The sequence below is a fragment of the Henckelia pumila genome, chromosome 4 (assembly GCF_033568475.1).
Source record: "Henckelia pumila isolate YLH828 chromosome 4, ASM3356847v2, whole genome shotgun sequence".
Classification (NCBI taxonomy): Eukaryota; Viridiplantae; Streptophyta; class Magnoliopsida; order Lamiales; family Gesneriaceae; genus Henckelia; species Henckelia pumila.
The window spans coordinates 172,035,970-172,044,371 of NC_133123.1; the positions used below are offsets into that span (position 1 = coordinate 172,035,970).

Sequence of the window (8,402 nt, forward strand, 5' to 3'; positions counted from 1 at the left end):
CTCAGAATCCCCTCTCATTCCGGCACGGGACCAGGATTAAGGAAACATTGCATTTATGACCTGGAGTGCAAGGTTCGAATCTTAGGGAGGGCAAAAACTCCCCACCATGGGGGAGAAGATCATGAGTTCAAGAATGAACTGGGCCAGCCCAGTTCATTACATAATATTTGTAACGACCCACTGTATCAAGACGTGTCTTTTTCAGCGTGCTTATGTCCTCACTCACACGCACCCTGTAAAACTTTCCAGGGGGTCACACATCCTATAATTACCCCAAGTCTAGCACGCTTAACTTTGGAGTCCTTATGTGATGAGCTTGCGAAAAGAAGATGCACCTTCTTGATATGAGCAGTACATATGAAATCTTTTAAGCCCTCCTCAACCATGTAGTCCCATACCTACACAGTCTCAGAATCCCTCTCATTCCGGCACGGGATCGGTTCATTCATGTCTTCCTTCGCCTAGAAGCCTACCAGGAGCCGCTCATTGTCCATGCAACCTCTTGGCACCAGCGATCACTCCCTGCCTCTTTAGCCCCGGGCGTCACATGCCCACCAGCTTCCGCTTGGTTCGTCCCCGAACCATACCGTACTAAGAGAGGTCGACTTTGATACCATTTGTAACGACCCACTGTATCAAAACGTGTCTTTTTCAGCGTGTTTATGTCCTCACTCACACGCACCCTGGAAAACTTTCCAGGGGGTCACCCATCCTATAATTACCCCAAGTCAAGCACGCTTAACTTTGGAGTTCTTATGTGATGAGCTTTCGAAAAAAAGATGCACCTTCTTGATATGAGCAGTACATATGAAATCTTTTAAGCTCTCCTCAACCATGTAGTCCCATACCTACACAGGCTTAGAATCCCTCTCATTCCGGCACGGGATCGGTTCATTCATGTCTCCCTCTGCCTAAAAGCCTACCAGAAGCCGCTCATTGTCCGTGCAACCTCTTGGCACCGGCGATCACTCCCTGCCTCTTTAGCCCCGGGCGTCACAGCCTATCAGAGATCACTTTTGACCGGTGATCAATACTCATTATTTTGGGATAGCTCGGCAGAATATCACAACAAATAATTTTGAGTTGAAACTAGCTTTGATTAATATGGTGCAGCAGAATCAGTTTAGGGGTGCAGCTACTGAAGATCCAAATTTGCACCTGCGTACTTTTCTAGAGATTGCTGACACAGTAAAGATTCATGGTGTTACTGAGGACACCATCAAACTATGATTGTTCCCGTTCTCTCTTAGGGACAATGCTCGTAGTTGGTTGTAATCACTAACTCTTGGGAGTATCACTACATGGGATGATATGGCTTCCAATTTTTTGGCTAAGTATTTCCCGCCTGCTAAGTTGGCTCAGTTGAAAATAGAGATCACTACATTCAAACAGCAAGATTTTGAGCAATTGTATGAAGCTTGGGAGTGGTACAAGGAGTTGCTTAGGAAGTGTCCAAACCATAATTTTCCAGATTGGGAACAGATCGAATTATTCTACAATGGTTTGAATGGCACAACAAGGATTTCTCTGGATGCTGCAGCTGGAGGTTCAATATTTTCTAAATTTCCTGAACAGGCTTATGAGATGCTTGAGCAAATGACTGTTAACAGTTATCAGTGGCCGAGTGAGAGATCTGCAATAAGAAAGCCTGCTGGAATTCATGAGGTTGATGCATTCACTTCTTCGACTGCTCAGAAGGGTACCATTTCTTTACAATTGGCTGCACTGACCAAAGGGAATCAAAGTTCTAATGAGACAGCATCACTGGCGACTGCCGTAAATTTTTGCTGATGGATTTGAGAGTGTGGAGCAAGTGCAATATGTGAACAACATCAATTACAACAATTATTTAAGTAATCATGTACCCAAGCAGTATCATCCTAGTTTGTGTAATCATGAGAATTTTTCCTATGCAAACAATAAGAATGTGTTAAATCCTCCAGCGGGGTTCAATACTCAGAATGGTGAGGGTGAGGCACCTTTGGAAGATTCGGTGCATAATTTTATTTCAGAGTCTTCCACAAGATTTAAGAGGAATGAGAATAAGCTGGATAGTATGGAGACGCACTTGACCAATGTGAGTGCTTCTATAAAAAATCTTGAAACACAAATTGGTCAACTGGAAAATGCATTGAATAATCAGCAGAGAGGTGTGTTTTCCAGCAACACTGAGGTTAATCCTAGAGAGCAATGCAAGGTTGTTACTCTTAGAAGTGGTAAAGAACTTGGGACTGATAACCCAGAGGCAGTGGATGATGAGGAAGTTGAAGAGATTGTGGTAGAGTCCAAAAATTCTGATAGCAAAAATTCCAGCAAGTCTGCAGTTGTGCCTGAAAAACCTCCTGTGCCAAAAGCTATTCTGCCATATCCACAGCGGTTCAAGAAAAAAACGTTGGATGAAAAGTTTTCTAAGTTTCTTGACATCTTCAAGAAAATTCATATAAATATTCCATTCGCTTATTCTTTGGAGCAGATGCCACACTATGCTAAATTCATGAAGGATGTGATGGCGAGGAAGAGAAAGCTTGAAGAGTTTGAAACAGTGAAGTTAACAGAGGAGTGCAGCGCCATCCTACAAAAGAAACTACCACAGAAATTGAAAGATCCAGGGAGTTTCACTATTCCTTGTATTATTGGTGGTGCGACTGTTAATAGGGCATTGTGTGATTTAGGTGCAAGAATTAATTTAATGTCTTTGTCTATTTTCAGGTCTTTGTAGCTTGGCGAGGTGAAACTAACCACGATTACTCTGTAGTTGGCAGACCGTTCTCTGACATATCCTCGAGGAGTTGTGGAAGACGTTTTGGTAAATGTAGATAAATTTATTTTTCCTGCTGATTTTGTAGTTCTTGATATGGAAGAAGATCAAGATGTCCCTCTAATTTTGGAGAGACCATTCTTGGTGACTGGCAGAGCGTTAATTGATGTGCAGGAGGGTGAATTAACTCTACGAGTTGGTGGTGAAGCTGTCACCTTCAATATCTATAAAACCATGAAATACCAAGATGAGGTACATTCTTGTAATCGCATTGATTCATTTGATTCTCATGAAAATAATTTTTGTACAGGAATGGAGTTGGAGGACGCATTGGCTAGGTTCCTGATTAATTCCATAAATCAAGTGGATGGTGATGATTGGGAACTTAGAGAGCAAATTCTTGCTCTTGAATGTTTGCCAAAGGAAAAAGATGGCCAAGACAAAATTGAAGCATTGCCTGAGGAAGTTAGCTAAGAGCATTGCAAAGAGAAAAATCTAGTACTCAACTGGGAAAAATGCCGCTTCATGATGCTAGAAGACATCGTACTTGGGCATAAAGTGTCATCTTATGGGCTTGAGGTGGATCGAGCAAAAGTGGTTGAGATAGAAAAGCTTCCACCGCCAAATAATGTGAAAGCCATTAGAAGTTTCTTGGGACACGCCGGGTTTTATCGTCGCTTTATTAGAGATTTTTCTAAAATTACTAAGCCTTTATGTAATTTTTTAGAAAAAGATACATCTTTTATTTTTTATGATGTTTTCTTGCAGGCGTTCTCGAAAATTAAGTAGGAACTAATTTCTGCGCCTATTATGATTGTGCCTGACTGGAAGGAGCCGTTTGAAGTAATGTGTGATGCCAGCGATTATGCTGTGGGAGCACTTTTGGGGCAAAGAAGAGATAAGATGTTTCGGGCGATTTACTACGCCAGCTGCACTCTTGACGGAGCCCAACAAAATTACACTACTACTGAAAAAGAGATGTTGGCTGTGGTGTTTTCTTTCGACAAATTCAGGTCCTATCTCATCGGATCTAAAGTAATTGTTTACACTGACCATGCAGCTATTCGTTATCTCTTTGCCAAAAAGGATGCCAAGCCAAGATTGATTCGGTGGATATTCTTAATACAAGAGTTTGACTTCGAAATTAGAGACAAAAAAGGGAGTGAAAATTTAGTGGCGGATCATCTCTCTCGCTTGGAGTTGGAAGGAAAAGCTGAATATGAACTCATCAAGGAGCAATTTCCCGATGAGCATCTTTTTGTGATAAATTCTAAACTTCCTTGGTTTGCTGACTTTGCTAATTTTCTTTCTTGTGGTGTTTTGCCTCCAGATCTTAATCATCACCAAAGGAAGAAATTTTTCCATGATATCAAGTTTTATCTGTGGGATGATCTGTTTGTGTACAAAAAGTGTTTGGACCAAGTGATAAGAAGATATATAGATGAAGCTGAAGCAAAATAAATTTTAGAACAATGTCATTCTGCACCGTATGGTGGTCACTTTGGAGCCACATGGACAGCCGCCAAGGTACTTCAGCCTGGTTTTTATTGTCCAAATTTATTCAAAGACAGTTATACCTTGGTAAAATCATGTGATAGATGTCAAAGGATGGGAAATATATCTAGGCGTCATGAATTACCTCTAACCAATATTTTAGAAGTTGAATTATTTGATGTGTGGGGAATTGATTTTATGGGACCATTTCCTATATCTTTTGGGCAATCTTATATTTTATTGGTTGTTGATTATGTCTCAAAATGGGTGGAAGCAATTAGCACCTCCACTAATGATGCTCGTGTAGTGGTGCAGTTTGTACAGAAAAATATTTTCACGAGGTTTGGAACTCCAAGGGCCATTATCAGTGATGAAGGTACTTTTCTTCACAAAAATCACATTTTGGAGTATGAAATTTGAGGATTAGGCGCTCCAGCGCTACATTCCAGGCGCTCCAGTGTTGTTCTTTGGTTGGAATTTTTTCTTAAAGTCGAGGATTCCGCGCTCCAGCGCTCTCAGTAAAGAGCTCCAACTCTACTTTTAAGTTCCAAATTCGAAGGTTTAAAGCTCCAGCGCTAGCCATCCAGTGCTCCAGCGCTACTTTTAAGTTCCAAAGTCGAAGGTTTAGCGCCCCAGCGCCACTTACTTAGCGCTCCAAAGATCCTTCGGAAAAGCATCGGGCGCTCCAGCGCCGTAATTCGAGCACTCCAGTGCTACCGCGTATTTTCTAGAAAATAAAAAGGGGATCTCAGAATTGTTCTTACACTACCCTTTGTTATTTATTTCACATACACGCCATATTCTCCTCACCACCGATCGGCTTCTGAAACCTCCCTCACCATCATCGTGTGTTCTTGTTATTATATCATCGTATCCCAATTTATTGCTCGGTGGTCCGATTTCAAATCTTTTCAAAACTAGGGTTCAACGAGAAAGGGGATTCCGTCCCATCTTAAGCTGTAGCCGATCGGGTTTGAATTAAAGGAAACAGGGGAATCTTTGTTGTTCGACATACCACCAGAAGCGCACTTTGTGTTCAACTATTATTTGAGTCCAAAATTTTCGCAGCCAGAGGTAAATTGAGACAATTTGTTATCTTTTGTGCCTGAAATTTTAGGATATGGAGCGCTTTGGATTTTGATATGGTTCCATGGTGATTATGTGCACTGTGCTATTCTAAAGTGATTATACCAAATTATCGTGACGATTCGTGAAGGTGGCTGTTTATCTTGGGTTGAATATATTGAGTGGAGTGGTTATTGTGTGTGTTAAATTGTGTTTGATTGGTGATTGCACGTGTTGTTGGAGGAGTTGAATTTTTGCTGCATTATTGTTGTTTAGTTGAGTTGTGATTGAATTGTTGTGACGACGTCGAAGAAGAAGCAAAAGCAGGGTGCCTCTTCGTCAGGGATTTTCGATGCCCATCGGGTTTGGGATGAAGAGGCCGCTAAGTATTATCCTCTCATTGTGAGCAAGAGCATGGTTAGATAAAGAGGTTTTGATCCTAAATCTCCTCTACCATTGTGGGATGTACGACATGTAGCTCATGAGCGAAGATGGACGGGTTTTGTCCAACCTCCCGGTGATGCCGTGGTTTCCTTAGTCCGAGAATTTTATGCCAATCTGAAGTGCAAGCATGAACAATACCATGTATTAGTGCGAGGTAAGCGGGTGGCTTTTGATGGGCATACCATTAACACCCTCTTTGGTATGCCATCTATAGATGAGGATGAATATTCGGCATTCAAGCCAAGTGATGTGGACTATGATGAGATTATTGCGACTCTTTGTGAAGAAGGGGCACAATGGAAGATGAAGAATGAATCAGTGGTGCATTTTCCTTTCGGGAAAATGAAGCAAGACGCGAGGTCTTGGTTTTTTCTGATCGTTGCTCGTGTGCTGCCCACTGGCCATACTTCTGATGTGACAAAGAAATAGGTTGTCCTGAATTACAGTATTGTCACAGGAAAGAAGGTGAACTTGGGGAACATCATTTAGGATTCCATTATTGTGGCGGTTAAGGGCACCACGACTGGTGGATTGCAGCACCCTGCTCTGATCATAGCACTTTGTGCACATGCTGTAGTTACATGGGGTGCAGATGAAAAGCTTTTTAAGGTCCAAAGACTGATTACTGGGACTACATGGGAGAATGTACCGCCACCTCCGAGAGCAGCAGCACCTCAGGATCGCACTGCTAGTAGCAGCCAGCCACTGCCACTACCACTTCAGGGAGCTGATACGCTTTAAGATGAGCATTTGACATGTTTGGAGCAGAGGCTAGAAAGTCATTGTCGTCGGACTGGTCAGTTTATGGATTATATGGTGGATTTCACGACGAGCCTTGCCCAGCGTTTTCCAGGATACAGCGAGTATCAGCCGTTTCCCCAGCCTCCTGCTTGGCCCCCTCAGGGTGATGACATGGATGATGACCACTGACGGTCATCGTCGTAGGTATGTGTATGTGTCTTGTTCTTCTAGATATATTGTACTTTGAGGAAAATGCACATATCTGAGTTTTGGGGGATGTTGTTTGTTTTTGATGACTTGTTTTAGATGCGTTTTGTTGAGCTGATTGTTGAATTGATTGTTGTTGAAATTGAAGTGAAGTTGGTTTGAGAGTTTGATGGGTTTTGAATGCTGCAGTAGTCACTAGTTCCTGCATTTGTTTTTATTCGTTCGCATTGTGTTTCTGCATGTGTTGTGTTTTGTTTTCTATCAGTGTTATTGTTCATTTGTTAGCTTTTGTGTTTGTTTGTGTGTTTGTGTTTTTGAAAAAAAAATGAAAAAATGAGAAAAACAAAAGAAAAATGGCCTATGATGATGAGTTGGAAAAAGAAAAATAACATATAATCTAGTGTTGGCGACACTGTATCTTGATTTCTCACTTTTTATGCACTATAGCCTTGACTGTCGATACTCCTGATAAGTAGAAAAAGTAATGTGGATTTTGTAAGAGGATTGGATAATTTGACTCTTAACTTTGGTGATTTATGTTCAAGACCGAGGTAGACTGATACAAGCATAGAAATGATTTAGGCAAATTTAATTGAAGAAAAATGACTCCATCCGGGTTAGGAATAAGGGACTGAAATCCTAGTTGCCTTATGCTTGACTAAGTATGCGGATTAAATGGGGTTGCAAAAGTAAAAATCTAAATTTTCTTACAACTCCATCCGGGCTTGGAAAGTGTTGGAAATCGTATTCATTGTTCCATGCTAATTTTGCGGAAAAAAATAATGGGGTTGATGCTCCATCTGGGCTATATACGAGGGGATTGAAATTCAAATCCTATCTTTAGTTATAGCTAAGTCTGCGGGTAATTTATGGGGCTAAAATAAAATATAATAAAAATCGGGTGCAAAATCCGGTAATTTTATAAAAAAATGTAATCAATGAAAAAAAACTCCTTTTGATTTATGCGAGTAGAAGTTGAAATTGGTTGAGAGTATTCTGAAATTAGAGGGCGGGGTTAATGACTCTTTGAGGCTTACTGGTTGCATGATTTGATCGAAAGTTAGGTGAGTAGATGAGATTGGCGAATCACACACACACGAGGACTCTTGAGAAAATCAGCTACACATGGATTAATTGTTGAACATCTGAGGCCAGTTGGGTTATTCTAATTTTACATCTTTCTTGTGTGTTTTTAATTCCTTGTGCGTTTTAGTGTTTTGTTTGTTTTGTTTTGCTCGGGACTAGTAAAAGTTCAAGTTTGGGGGGATTTGATAAGTGCAATTTTTGCACTTATATTTTATATGAATTAGCTTGGATTTTGTTGTGTTTTGAGCGATATTATGCTTTTCTTTCGTTGTTAGTGTCGTTTGCAGGAGTTCAAGTGATATTTATTTTAGTTGATCAAAAGAGTCAAAAAGATGCAAAAAGAGTGAAGAAAAGAGAAGAGGAAAAATGAATTTAAGTGGATCAGGTCAGCGCCCCAGCGCCTGAATTCCAGCGCTATACGAAGTCTTCCCAAAGGTGAAAAGTCGAGGAAATAGCGCTCCAGCGCTATCATACCAGCGCTCCAGCGCTGTTGAAGAATAAAGTCGGGCACTCCAGCGCCGAAAGACAGCGCTCCAGCGCTACGTAGTGTCCAGAATTTTGGAAAGTCTTGATCGAGTTTTTAAAAGGATTTTATAACTTATTTTGG

At 41.1% G+C, this 8,402-nt stretch overlaps 1 non-coding gene across 1 annotated transcript; it reads right to left on the reverse strand.

Moving 5' to 3' along the window:
- Positions 1-1,360: 1,360 nt before the first annotated feature.
- Positions 1,361-1,466, reverse strand: LOC140869939 (small nucleolar RNA R71). Its single transcript, XR_012146927.1, has one exon. It is a non-coding gene; the product is annotated as a small nucleolar RNA R71 (small nucleolar RNA).
- Between the last annotated feature and the right edge of the window lie 6,936 nt (positions 1,467-8,402).